The 13,969-nt window shown below is 39.2% G+C and overlaps 1 protein-coding gene across 1 annotated transcript in view; it reads right to left on the reverse strand.

Moving 5' to 3' along the window:
- Positions 1-13,969, reverse strand: part of LOC133534658 (headcase protein) — a 68,669-nt gene that overhangs the window by 23,027 nt on the left and 31,673 nt on the right. The window lies entirely within an intron of this gene.

A 13,969-nucleotide genomic window follows, 5' to 3' on the forward strand; every position in this document is an offset into this window, starting at 1 on the left:
CGTTATGTAACCTGCGCGAGCGCACTAAACAACTGTAGCTTTCAACAACCTCGTATATAATTATTTTGTTTAATAGCAAATGCAACTGAGATTACCTCATAATAAAGTTCAAATTCCAAACAGCACCTTGTGATATATTATAGGCTTGAGTAGTACTCGTACCTACACCGATCAAATGCCGCAGCAATTGCTATGCTGCCACTGCCAACATTGACTCGTTACTATTCATGATTGGAACCACTATTCTACCAAAACGGTCCATAGGGGAGCGCGGGGCTAGAAGTAACAGTTTTTGGAAAAAGGTCTGTATTGCCTAAAATATGTATGCTTTTGTGATTGTGAGTAAGAGGATTTGTAAAGTATATATCTCAGCACTAATTCCAATTAAAAAATAGTTTATATCTTTACCCATCTTTTACACCAGGCGCTTTTTGAAAAAATGGGAGTTGTTACAACTTATCCCATGTCCGGGGCTAGTTGTAACAGGCTCGGGGCAAGTTGTAACAATGAAAATACTAGCAACATTTATAAGAAAGAGAACGTTTCTATTGGTTAACAGTCTTGTATTGGTTCATTCTATAAATAATCAACATATTTATCATTAAAAAAATCACAATGTTTTACTTGAAACTGAAAGTGGCACTTTTGACTTTATCTCTTAGTCTTCCTTGAGTTAATAAGTCTTCATCTGAGTTGCAGTTTATGGACACAAACAAATATTTTTCTCCCTTGGCACATTTCATGCCGGCCCATAGCTTGTAATTTATGCATTGGATCCATTTTTTCTTGGACATTCATGTTCCCACCCACGTTGGATTTACGTTAAGGCCCTCCACATGCAAGGCATGAAACATGAAGTATCTCAAAAACTACAAACTTTAGAAGAATTAAGAAAAAGCAAATGAAAGCCAGTTAACTTTACATTGTAACAATGAAAAAACAATGAACAAATAATTGAATAGTCAAAATGTTTTTTTACGATACTTGCCCAAAAAAGAGCACCTGTGGTTATCCTATTGTTTCGATTCCCTTGCGGGGCGCTGGCTGTGTTTACGTTATGCATCGAGTCGAGTTATGAGAAGGACATTCAGCACAAAATTTTAATAAAAATATTTGAAATTCCAGGTCAAAATTGAGTGTTACAACTTACCCTTGTTATAACTAGCCCCGCGCTCCCCTACCAATGGCTAATTACAGATAATCAGATAGGTAACAGCTACATATTTTGTTTTTGTAATTTACCTAGTCAATTTATGTTTTTTTTTTAATATAAATATGCTTTATTGTACGAGTACAGAGATGTCTTACGGTGCATAAAACTGATATAGTATCGCGATTGTTTTTTTTTTTCAATAAAACTACGGTCTCAAAGAGCCTTTAGCTGCAAAGAGATAATGTGTAATTAGTGGAAATTTAGAAGATACAGTCAAATTGTACTCCAAGTACCTACTGAAATAGATATCGTCAAGCACTGTATCGTTGTGAAACTCAAAACCAACACCTAGTGATAGGCATTATTAACCGAATTACCAGCGAATGAAAAGGTCAGTCGAAAAAGGCGAAAATTGCAGCACATCTATAACAAGGGCCGCGCTGTCTAAACGCAAAACACCATTCTAAAGCCAGACAAATTTATAATGATATAGCCCATTACCTCGCCGGCTGTCATAACAGTAACCCCAGATATAGCCGTTACCGTTGCCCGAAGAGGAGTTCAAAAGCGCACAATTTAAAACATAAATTAGATCGTGCAGTGTCTAAATACGGGAGGACACCGGGAGGCAGCCGACTACCGGGTGGTTAGGGACGATGAATAACGAAGCGAGAAGGACGGTGTATCGGTGGCGGCGGGCCCGCGAGCGAGACGAATGGCGGGTGCAGCAAGCACTGCACACAGACATCGATCGATTACCGGGTACCTACCCGCTACTAGCCCGCCGCCGCCGCTATACCTGACATTGCCAATCTATCGACCTTTGCTATTTTTAAATTTTAAGTGCCTAATTATTTATAGTCGAAGTCGAAACATCAATAGTAGTCAATTACACGTAATAAGTCTTGGTGTCCTTCAAAAAACCGACAGTGCTGGCCGCCAGGCGGACGCAGGTGGCAGCGCCTGCGAATGCTGATCACGTCGCCCCGGCCCGTGATCACTTATTTAACTTGGAGGTGCCGTGATTCCATAGAAATGCATCGCAGCAGACGTCGCGCGCATTTTTTATTTATAAAATTTCCTATCGCAATAGCCGAGGTAATGGAATAATTTCGATGGAGCTGATCAGTATTCAGTAAAAATTCCCTAGTCCTCAGATTTGCACGTCTGATCGACGAGGCTATCCGTTGCACAGATTAGAGCTTGATTGAATTTATGATTAAAACATTATTTGCATAGCCATGATAGGAAAATTTAAGTGTGGTTTTACTTTTTACGCATTATTTAAGTTGATTTTTGCCTTTAACGCATACCACGTGAACGAACCCAGTATGTGCTCGTGGTCGTGGAGTCATTTGGCTAAATTTATCATTCTCGTGGATATCATAAGTGTTAAGTTTGATTGTTTCAAAAGTATTGGAAACACTATGCTTGCACAATGCGTGTAAAAACATGTCAGAATGTGTTATCGTACAACTATATCGGCACCGTTGTTAGGTTTAAAAGTTGTGATACCAGATAGACAAGGCGGCGCACAAGCAAGGTGCAGCGCAGGAAATGCAGGTAAGTGCTGTAACTTGTCGCCGGCGCAGGAAACGCATAAAAATAGAACCGAAGATAATTCTCAAGAAACATATAAGTGTAACAATTGTTATAACGGAGTTGGTTCACTTTAATGAGTTCAGATTATTTTTGCAACGGAAGGCGAAAAACAACACCTTTCGCGATAAACCGAGCTGTGACCTTAAGATAAGGGATTTAATAGGACGTGTTCAATAATATGTACCTATACCGTTTACATATTGAGAATATTTCTGGGGTTTTAAAGCACTATAACAATTCAATGGACGTTGTTGGATAGTTTTTACCTGGCTACGATGAAATAAAATTGCTGTAACGGGCTTGTGTCACCATCACCAACGCACAGTACCTTGTAAGTTTTTTCAATAAATGAACTAATTACAGATTTTATTATGTCTAGAATAGAGTTTATTATGTCTAGAACTGGGATGAGTAGGTATTGTCCTAAGAGCGAACAAAACCTCGGCCGAGGCGACAATGTGCTTAGTTTTCAGATTAGAGCAATCCCGACACCTAAACACGGATTTTAGATAACATTCAAACTCCGACCGCACTGCATATAAATGAGAGTTTAGACCGTCTTAGATCCCTCCTGCATAATTACTAGACTTACATACGCGCAGCGATATTAAGCGTCGATTAATTACTTTAATGGACAATCTAAAACAAGTGAACATGCCATTGCATTCAAATGTTTATTCGCAACTTGGAAAATTTAATTTAATTTAACGGCTAAGTATTGTGATATTCGCTTAAATGTCAGCGCAAGACTAGACCGATTATATAACCACATTTGTATGCAGGAGATCAACTTTTTATGGAGACTGCACTACAGGTGGGATTTTTCTTGAATCACCGACCATATTAGCATTAACATTTTCTTATGTTAGGAATCGTTTGCGGGTGTTACGAGCCGGGGAAAAACGAGGGATTGCGTGCGGCCCGGCACGCACCCCAGCTGTTTTCCTCTATTACGATTTCAATGTCAAGAACGATCAATACAGACCCGGGGATGTAAAATTTCGGCAGTTCTCGGGGAGTTCCGGGAGCTACGAGCGGGCACACTAACCTACCGTAATGTGCGTGTCTTACCGATCAATAGACGCCGCGGAAGGTGCTGGCTGAATTTATAAATAGTCTTGAACTTCACCTCGCGGCCCGGATCGGAGTAAGTCGGGAGAGGTCGTTAGTTTGGATTCAATCATTGTTTTTCGGGCCTCGGATTTTGTAGGCGGTAATATACGGATTTTCTACTTTGTATGGCCTCTTTACTGTTATTTGAGATCCGACTCTATGTCTGGTAATACTCGGCCTACCTAGAATTAAAATAAAGGTATAGTTGGATGGTATTTCTCACTGTCTTTATATCTATGTTTATTGTTTATGTTTAATTCTGAGCTCATACGCAACGGTCTATACAATATCAACATTGGTTCATTTATAAGAGGCGTAACTAATGCAATATACAGATAATAGATCGCATGACATGACACCTAATAAGAGATTGTGCATTGTGGCGTTCTAAATGAATAATCACCAGCTCCACGAGTTGTGATCTTGCTTACAATGAGCGTCTCTTTATTTAAATGAGATGCACAAACCCCGCCGGAGAAAGTTTGAATATCTCAATAAAACGTGACAATCGGCAGCTGATGTGCATATTTCACTAAGTTTTCATGTAAATCGTCTCCACTGGGTAGGTACTTTGGCGCGAAGAAACTGTTTCTAAAAGTAAGAGATTGGGAAAACAACTGCGGTGAATTCCTTTACCTAGACTGTAAAAGCACTTGGAAAGCCAATATCCCAGCGCTTTATACCTCATCAGCATGGATATCGCGCTTGCACTTCAACTAGAAACATTCAATATTCAATCCCCAACTTTTTTGCAAGAAATCAGCCAACCGCTCAGTCTCTACTTTTCTCAATGTTTGTGTTCGCTGCAGAAAGGTAAGCTGCTTAGAACTCGAAGCACACGTCGTTAATGTTTTATTTTATGTAAAACAGCGTTTGAGAAATACTTGTGGTTTCTTGATTATTTGCAAATACTAGAAGGGGTTGTATTTTTAAAAGAAGCAAAAAGCAAAACGTTTTTCACAAAATCAGTGAATTAATTAATGTAGTTAATGCTACAAATTGATGAAATAAGTGTAGGATGAAGCCCGTTCGCAATTAGAGTGAGTAAAGGGAGGCGAGCGGTAATATTAGAGGACGAAAACGAGCGCTTCATTACGGGGAATGATGGCAATAACAATACGGCTAATGGTCCGCTTGCGACCGTCTCTCCGGTTCACAATTCCCGCTTCTCCTCAAAAATATTCGCTCGAAACTTAAAATAAACCTGGTGCAGTGATTGGTCTATTATGTTGTTATTATGTTTGCTGGTTCATTTCAAAGTATGCATTGTTTTTTATAGTATTATTTTGTACGGTTGTCGTAACGTAATTGCATAAGAAAATACTTATAGATGTTGATCTTAATTAAAAATTGCACAATCAAATCAATTAAACAGTCAATTAAAAGGTTCATGGCGATAACTCATCACAAATCACAGAAAACGTCGGAATATCAGGTTCTTGGACAATTAGCATAATGTCAACAATTTTACAGAATCCAGCACCTAAAGACAATTAAGATGCACTTGGTTGAGTAATGCCTTGATAACAATGCTTTTTAATAACGTCGTAGTTCTCATTAATTCTTTGCATCGCGAGTGTGACTAATAATCAGTACCTACCTACCTGCAGCAGCTTTGCATTGAATAGGTAATATAGGTATACCTACTGTAAGTGTTATCACAAGTCGTGCAACGTGAGGATAGGTCACGTAAGCAATGTTCGTTGTTGACATTAAACTAGCCACAACCTACACCGTTATGAGCAGCAAGAGGCCTTTATTTTTATATACTTCAAATGGTAATAAATGTGATAGTCGTCACAAGTGCAAATGTTTAATGTCATACTAATTTATATGCAGTATAGTCTACTTAATAATCATTAGGTGCATGATTGGCGAAGTCATGTTACACATTTTGGGTTGGCAGTAAATACCTTTAATTCGTATTTATAACATTGAACCCACAGAAAGAAACCCTCTAGTTTCTGGTTCTTTTTAGGGTTCCGTACCTCGAAAGGAAAAAACGGAACCCTTATAGGATTACTTTGTTGTCCGTCCGTCCAACCGTCTGTCTGTCTATCTGTCAATACTCCTTTTCTCAGGAACGCGTAGAGGTACCAAGCTGGAATTTATATCAGATACTCAGGTTTACTGTCCCTTGGAGCTGTGAAAAAATCAGACGTCTAAGCCAACGCAATCAAAGGATACAGTCGTTTATGCCGCAAATTTCCGCAAATTTTCGACACTCGCAAGGGAATCAAAACCTACAGGGTACTTCCCGTGAACTCAGAATATTCAAATTTGGTACGAAGCAACGTCTTATAGCACGGATAAAGGAAAAATTGCGAAAACCGTAAATTTTTAGTTACATCATATAATAATATATACCTACAGGTTTGTAAGGAACCCTCGGTGTGCGAGTCCGACTCGCACTTGGCCGGTTTTTTTAGTATCTAGAGGATAAATTAAAACAGAGCCATAATTGATAAACTTAGTTACCTACTAAAAAATACGCAAAATAAAAAAATGGGTAGGTATCATGAAAAATACTGTAGGCTAGGGCAGTAAAATTCTTAATTTTTAGGTAGATTGTTTAGCAAGTTGGTGTGTGCGTGACCAGCAACTAATGTGACCAGCCGACTATCAGGTGGACTATTATAATCTGCTAGCGCAATTAAGTCCCAGCCACACCTCGCAATTAGGCCTCGATTATGTGAATCACCTCGTACTTACTATAATTAAAGCAACGCCAATCGAACCGCATAAGGCAACCCACGAGATAAACACATGCGATCTTATTAGTTAGTGGTTTATATTCTGGGGCGACCGCTGCTACGAGTATGGCATTCCGATTCGCGCTTAGCAGCCAGTAAATACAATGGACGTAACAAATTGCAATACGGCGGCATTAGTCGTAGTTACGATTCTGTGCGCCGGAGATTTGCAAGCGTTCGCTGCAGCGACGCGCATTGTAAGTGGGTTAGGCGCGGGCGCCGACCCCTCGCCCGACTTCAGGGTTAACGCCGGCCTAGGGTTATCACATTTCAGGAATTCTAATATCTGTGTGAGAAATCTTTATATTGAGTGGATGTCTATTTTATTAATAAGAGTTCCGTGTTGCATTCGCTTGTAAGTCCTAAAAAGCAGCAATTTTACGTGGGTATAAATGAACAACAATCATAAAGTGGATATCAAAAACATGTTTTGGTTAATAATAAAATGGAAATAATAGGTCCGAAATAAAATTAAATTGTCCCCCCCCCCCTCACTTTTGCACCGTGGGTTAGAAAAATATGAAAAAAATATATATGCGAGTATGGCTTAATAAGGACTTTCAATGAAAACTATAGTACCTATAACGAGCACGATATTAAGCCGTATTGCGTTTTCCGAAAAGTACGAGTATTACGTTCTTAATAAAAAGATGTACAAGTGCTGTGTAGATGTTCCCTATTGCATGACATGAATATAATATCAAATAATAAGACACTTTCATGGCTGGTGACACATGGGTATTAAAAAATTATATCATTTAACATAACATTATAATTACGGAATCCTACACTGAGCACGTCCAGACATGCTCTAGGCCGGTGGTATTTTTTTTAATTCTGGACGTTTTCATGTAAACCCAGAAACAAGTATAACAACGCGTGTATATGTTAAAAGTCACACGTCGCGGGAAAAACATGTCAGGATTTAAATTAATATTTTAAAAGTTTTATTTATATTTATAGTAATTGGACCAGGTGTTCACAACAGCACATTTTGTGCTCGTCTAGTATATATTAACATGTATTACATATAACAGCTCTTATTTATAATTGTATCTAGCCACCCACCATATACTTTAGCTTAATGTCAATGTTCTCTCAAAATTGCATCTATCTTGATAATAGTAAACTTGAAGAGTTCATTGACCGCCCTAGTTCTAGTTATTCTATGCATTAACTACGAAGTAGAAATATACCTGCCAGCTGCATATTTGTCTGAAATCGTATTGTTATATTTGTTATTGGAAGGGTAATAATATAAATTCAATTGACAATAATATCGGTAAGTATTTGGTTACAAACACTGGAAGGAAATGCTAATTAACTTTGCTTAGATGCAAATGTAATAATAAGTCTATAGATCGTGTCATTCACGACGACGCGTGCCTTGACTCGTATTGTTATGTCATTAAAGGTTATATTTGACAAATCTGCGCGTCATCGTGGAGGCCACGAACTATATGTTGTATGTATTAATTACCTAATAATATTCGGATTAAACTATTAGGCTTAACAAGAAGTCAATGTAAGCAAATAGGCAAAGGTATGTATAATTCGTTTTAATTTGTTGCAAGACGAGAATCCAAATTCGAAGTTACATCAGTGAGTGTCAGGTTAGTTTGTTTTAACTTATAATATCTATTTCCGTTTAATAAAATTTTATATTAAGTAGTAAAGGTATAAAAATAAATATGAATAATAAACCATAGTTTATAATCCGCAACGCAGGCTTCATCAGGTAATGGATGCTTTGACCCAAAACAATCAATATCAATGATAGGGTTTACGATGACGCGCAGATTAGTCAAATCTAACCTTTATTCGCATGACAATACGAGGTAAGGCACGCGTCTTCGTGAATGAGACGATCTATAAATAAAACATGTTTTTTAATAAGGTCACAACAATGAAATCTGATATTTTATTTGCAGGAAAGACAGGTACAGAGCCATCTGTACCTGTCTTTCCTGCAAATATAGTTTTGTCATGTAGAGGTGTATTAGAGATAGAATCAAAGCGTCGCTGCGAGCAGTGCTAGTATTTCATACTTAATTCAATCTGGTTGCGCTGGCGCTGGCGCACAACAGGGCGTGGGCGCGAAGCGACGCGCGTGGGCCGCACACCTCGCATTATGCGGTGCATCCATACAATAATAAACCTACATCATAATTAACTTTCCGTAATAACATAAGCAAGTTTATACAGTTTGTTCATAGCTACTAAAGTTACGGCAAACTATCGACTTTCTCAAGTCGTAATAGTTGCAAATTTCGATCGTAACTATAGAGCAAGGAGTTTTTTAAAGCTTTCAATCAATCATTTTACTCGAGCAGCCTGTGGGTGAAGTATTCGAAAAAAGCCTTAAATGCCCTGCGCGTGCAATATAATAATGCACTCAGAATGTTGTTGGGGTTGCCCACATGGTGTAGTGCATCGCGCATGTTCGCCGAGGCCCATACAGACGATTTTCACGCGATTATACGAAAGCGAATCGTCTCGATGATGGGCAGGCTTAGGGGCAGTACCAACAGCATTCTGGAAGTAATTGCAGAGAGGGTTGAGAATCCTATACTGGCGCATTGGATTCGCCAAGTTATAGGATTTTTGAAATTTAGAAAATAGGTTAGGTATTTTAGTTGTAATATTATAATAAGTACAAAATTAACATTAGTTCCTAAGTTATACTAACAAATATGGATGGTTGTAAAATCCGAAATAAATATTTTCAATTCAATTCAATTCAATTTACGATAGTTTACCCATAAAAGTTCCTCGTCGTACTGAGAGAGCTCTGTAATCCGAAATAAACGACGAAACTGAGACCATGTGATACGCAAACAAGCGTTTATCAAGATCGAATTGAGCGCTCTTACGATACGGCTGCGCAAAAACCAGCTCCCGAATCACTTCCTTATAAGGCTATACTGTCTTGCAAGTGGATACTTGCGATAACATTATAAAAAGTTGATCGGAGGCACACGAAATGGTTTTGCAAGCTTGCTGGATAAAGTTCGCACGGCTGTTTGCCTTTATATGGACGATGTGGCTACCTGGACAGTGTCGAAAGCTAGACATAAGCCAAAGAAAATACGCAAGTCCGAGCTGTCGTGTCGTCATACGGCCGCTACTACGTTCGTACATTCCATGTGATTTAAGGGCTCCATTTCGAGAAGCAATTATTTATCATACATCTTCGTAATGGAGTAATTACCTTCATCGGCCAGTTACGAAACGTACGCGCCTGGTGTCGCGGTAAGAAGTTACGCGTAGCAGTGCCATTCTGCAACTTTTTACGGGTAAGGAAAGTTGCAATGTGAGACCTATCAGCCATCCAGCCCTATTGTATCTATTAAACCGCTACTTTCTCGTTCCATGCCGCTTATGGTCCGGTGAGAAAACTCAGATGTTGCAGTACAGATGCATTTTGATCTGACGGAACAACATTATTGTTTTTAGATCCTCAGCATTTTAACGGTTGTTGGTGGGACAGAAATAATAGTAGTATCACTTGTAAAGTGCAAGGGATAAGCAGAATACAAATTAAATACACATTGACGCACTAAAGATAACGACCTTTAGTCATAAATGATAAGATACCTAGCAGTGGCGGATCGTTCAAAGAACTCGATTCCCACCGGCTCGTCTAACTTCAGCCCGTCGAGTACTTTCACGATCGATTCATGGAGAAAAGGAAAGCAAAATTAGCTCCGGGTTTCCTACGAATATTTGTGACGCACCGCCACTGATACCTAGGTATGTTGTATGATATATATAGATATATATATACAAAGGTGAGCAGTAAAACTTTCTAGTTAATTGAAAAATTCGAAGGTTACGTTTTGACGATGAGTAGAGTATCCAGCCAATCAAGTGGGTGCCCCTTACTTTGAAAGACGATTAAAAGAGAAAAAAACAGAGTTAATCCACATGGGGAAACCTTTAGCACGGTGTCGGGTGGCACGCCGTGGGATTCAGTTACCCACTGTAGTCGCGTCGCCCGCACTCATCTCGTCTCGACCTGCCGTTGCGTGCTCCCCGAGTGACGCAGCTCGCTCGAGTCTCTGCCTTTTAAACACGAATTTAATGTCAGACAATGGAGAGGCGAGGCGGGAGTTCGCCTGCCACTTGTCTGCTTGTCAAAAGTTTGCTATGAGGATTATGAGGAAAACGAATGCTTAGTTTGCATAGCTTCCTTTGCCTCCCCGGGCATTGATATAACCAGGGCCCATACTTTTCATGGCGTTGACGCAAAAATTACGTAATTTAACATACAGGATTTTTTTAACAACACCTCATATTTAGATAACTTAGTTATTGACGCGTAGAAAAATAAATACTTGTTACGTGAAATACGCTGTGAAAACAAAAAAAATGTATTATTTAATAAATCAATAATCTATTATTTAGTTGAGTGACAAAAGGATGAAAGTCGAGTAGACGTTTGTTACTGATAGTGATTATCAACTTTGTCAAGTATATGTATCAGCAGCGGTATCATGGTCGTGTTTTTGTCACTTGTCATATCATGCGTCACGTTCGCACTTACGTATTTGTTAGAGCGTGACAGGTAGGGTGACAAATGATAGACAGCCGACCATCTTAGCCCTGCTGTTAACTAAAGAGGTTGACAAATGATAAAATATTACAAAAATACTAATTGGAATCATACTCTATGTAGCGTGACGTAGTTTTTCTGTCAATGGCATGAAATGTACGGGCCCTGGATATAACTATACAGGATGGGCTAGCAAATAATTAAAATATAAGTATATTTTACTTCTCAAATGATACATTTGTTTAACACACATTATCGCTTGCTATACCTGCCCCCCACCCAGTATTATGTAATTTTTTGACTACACCGTTCTTAGGTACCTTTGCTTATTTATAAATGTATAACTCTTTACGTGTCGGATTACCGGGGAGGGCTGTAAATTTTTTGAGTATGACTTCCATGGCTGACTAATTTTATGATATCAGTTAAAAATGTATCTTAAACTATATGATATCGATTTGTTGATTATAACCGACAGGCAGAAAATCTATTTTAGATTTTTTGTCGGATATTATATATTATATGCAGACGACCGGTCTGGCCTAGTGGGTAGTGACCCTGCCTATGATGCCGATGGTCCCGGGTTCAAATCCTGGTAAGGGCATTTATTCGTGTGATGAGCATGGATATTTGTTCCTGAGTCATGGGTGTTTTCTATGTATTTAAATATTTATAAATATTTATATATTATATATATCGTTGTCTAAGTACCCTCAACACAAGCCTTATTGAGCTTACTGTGGGACTTAGTCAATTTGTGTAATAATGTCCTATAATATTTATAATATTTATATGCGACAATCAGGTAGGTACTACGAGTAAGACAGTTAGTTCTTCGTTGTAAAAACAGTAGTTTTGGGCGGCGACGAGCCGCGAAGTAACCTTCAAACATTTTACGAGGCGGTCGGGCCTGTTTCTGATCCGATATACCTGCATGCTGCATGTGTGCTATGTGAAAATTGCAAACCTGATAAATTCATAAATCCGGCTTAAGGTTTTACGGGCTCCGGCACCGACCGGTCCTCGCAATCAATATGCTGGTAAACGGCGGGCCACCATAAATAGAAGAAGTAGTCCCAGTTTAATGATGCTGGTCCGCGGACGCTGCGCTGTTATCAATCAAGCAAACGGCTCGCTATCGTTTCACTAGTTATTAGAACCCAGTATCAGTACCAATACACGAGGACGTCGAGAGATATTTACTTCGGAGCGCCAACTATCGAGATTTTATTGCTCCTTAGAGCGACCAGTAAGGCTACATATTAGTTTCTAGAAATCGTAACATCTCGCAGACTTGTTCTACTGCGCCGAGATAGTCCATTTAAAAGGTTGTAACATATTGGAGTAATTGTGTGTGGATCTAAGAATTATGAAGTTTCCCCTAGTGGAGTGGAAACGGGGTGTAGTCACGCGACGCGGAGCGAAACGAGACGGCTACAAGACAATACTGCTGGTGTTATTTACGCGGTAGATAAGTGAAGAAAATGTTTTAAATTATCTCGCGTGCACGATCGGATCCACCGGTACAATGGCGGCGTGCGCGACACGAATCACTGCCGCTGGAAGTCGTTAAAATGCAACCTAAATTAAAGCAAAATACCAGAACGTACAATAAATTAAGGTAGACAAGCCCAGAACGACTAGTTTACTGCCGATCATAATCGCGTTATGGAGGAGCATAGACATGTAATTCATGGAAATTGGCCTGATATAATCGTATATAATGTAATTATGACAGTTTATAATTGCGGTATTTAAGCGACGCTATGGTTATTTTAACGCCATCCATAAATTTATCATTGCATCTCGAACAAGTTCACGAATAGCATAAATAAGTTGCCTTTTCAAACTGTCCAATTCGTCTTGGATTTATTACGCTCCGTAGGTGTACAAGTACCTAGATAATCTAATGAGCAATGTATTACCAAATTACTAGTTATCACTGATCTCGTGCAAGATATCGCTCCACTTGAGGCTCCGAGCGAGCTCATCTATTACAATTTGTACCTCCTAGAGGGCAGTGAAGCGTTGTACATCTACCGAACAAATTGTAAGCTGGGAACAATTATTCTATCGTCGCCACGGTAAAAATAAGAACTTCAACAAGAGTTGGGCTGCAATAAATAACAAATAAACGCTCGGTATTTATAGAAGCGGCTCGCCGGGCGGGGGAATGACCGTCGCTTGACACACAACTGGCTCAAGGCCTGTGGAGATTAGATACCAGCACTGCATAACAAATACAACCACATGACGATTGACGGCAAAATGCAATTCACGGTTAAAAAATTACTCTGTCATGTGTAAACTACGTGTCGGCGGCAATATTACAGAGAAACTGCATTTATTCGGCGGGAACCGCCTCCCCGTGCGGCTCCCTGACAACGCTTTATCGCGAAAAGTGTCAGCCTCTGTTTTTATGGCGGCGACAACAAAAGCAAACTTTCACCTCTGCAAACCTTTTCAGCGATGAAAATATTTTATTCTCGTACACCTCTGACCAGAACGACTGGGAAAGGGACATTTTACCAATCTACATTCACTAAATCTCCATTTAATACCTCATTTTTCAAACTAAGCCATATTTTTATAGCATTTTAGTTACTATCTGTACAAATGTGAGAGTCAGAATGGCGGGTGTACTTAAATAAAATTATATGAAAACCATACCATATTTTTGTACCTAATTTGTACTATACACGGACCATATATAACCACGGGCACATAGCGTAATAAAGTACACCCGTCATTCTGACTGTCAGGATGGCGGGTGTACTGTTTTTTGATGATAAC

This window comes from Cydia pomonella, chromosome 2 (assembly GCF_033807575.1).
Source record: "Cydia pomonella isolate Wapato2018A chromosome 2, ilCydPomo1, whole genome shotgun sequence".
Classification (NCBI taxonomy): Eukaryota; Metazoa; Arthropoda; class Insecta; order Lepidoptera; family Tortricidae; genus Cydia; species Cydia pomonella.